The sequence below is a fragment of the Sapajus apella genome, unplaced genomic scaffold (genome assembly GCF_009761245.1).
Source record: "Sapajus apella isolate SASKATOON/1434 unplaced genomic scaffold, GSC_monkey_1.0 scaffold25, whole genome shotgun sequence".
Lineage (NCBI taxonomy): Eukaryota > Metazoa > Chordata > Mammalia > Primates > Cebidae > Sapajus > Sapajus apella.
Genome location: NW_022436965.1, coordinates 19,016,681 through 19,018,138, shown reverse-complemented (window position 1 = coordinate 19,018,138; position 1,458 = coordinate 19,016,681).

Genomic DNA, 1,458 nt, shown 5'->3' with positions numbered 1-1,458 from the left:
ATTGGAACTGTTCTCAATTAAGAGGGACTAAAAAGATATAATGACCAAATACAATAGGTAAACCTTAATTAGATTTTTTTGTTCAGGAGAAAAAAAAACAAATAAGATATCTTGTGGACAACTGGGGGATATTTAAAAATAGACTAGTATTATGGTTTATTAGGGATTTATATTTAATTTTCTTTAAGGCAATAATATTATGGTTATATAAGAAAATGTTCTTATTTTTAAGAAATATAGAGATGATTTTATTTTTAGGTGTTTCGTGATATCTGAAAATTACTTTGAAATGGCCAAATGTTAATATTTTTTCCATCTAGATCTTTGACCTTGAATATATTTTATTATTCTTTCACTCTTGTCTGTACATTTAAAATGTTTCATAATACAATGTTTGGTAGGGGAGAGAACATATTCTACTAAACATTTTAATCCCTAGAAAATTGTGTAAGGAATTGACAAATAGTGGCAAAAATTTTTACCATCAGAATGTTCCTGATGAAGTAACTTAAGTATACGACAATTAGAAATGCAAATAAATTATCTCTGTGTTCTCAAAATAAAAAGATAAAACCCAATAGTACTTTTTGGCAGATTGGTTGTAGAATTTATGTAGAGCAGCAAAAGACAATAAATAAGCAATTTATTTTCAAAAGAAAGAGAGAAAAACTTGTAGTTTAAGATACAAAGATTATAAAGCTATTTTAAAGTTAGAAGGTATAGTGTAGGAATAGATTGTTAACTGATCAAACAAAATAGAAAGCTCAGAAAACAGAGTATACATGAATGGAATTTTGATACATAATGTAATTAGCATGACAAATTACTGGGAAAAAAACTAGTAAATGGACTGAAACAATTATAATTCATATGGGAGAAAAATTAATTTGGAGCCCTACCTCAAACCATACACAAGAATCAATTCCAGATAGATTGAGAACCCAAATGTTGAAAAATGTTGTGAAGGGAAAAAAGAAGGTGGTTACTAGCCAGAGGAAAACATTAGTTTGGGATATTTGTTTTTGTTTTCAAAAACAGGAAAAACTTGTAAAGATTCTGAGACATATCGAATAGAGAAGGAAATATAGAAAAGAGGAAGAAGAGTGTCCCTAAGAAAGCATATGACAATTGGACAAATTGTAAAGTACTGCCATGGAGCAAATGTTTAGTAATTATTAAATTAATGGATTAACAAATAAGAATCCCCTTTGCTAGAATGTGCAGAAATTGGTTCAGATCAGTAGTTTCTTTGTTTTGTTTTCTGACAGGTATGAATGTAGAATCAACAGATGTAGCTACTGATAACCTTGCTTGGATTTGTGACTTTTTAAATCAGGTTTTAGAAACAGGCTGTAAAACAGTGGGGGAATAACCCGCTGTGGCTAAAAAATTAAACATAGACTTTTCATACTCATTGGAAACAGTGTGTGGATACAAAAAATATGTACTGTAGCCAGA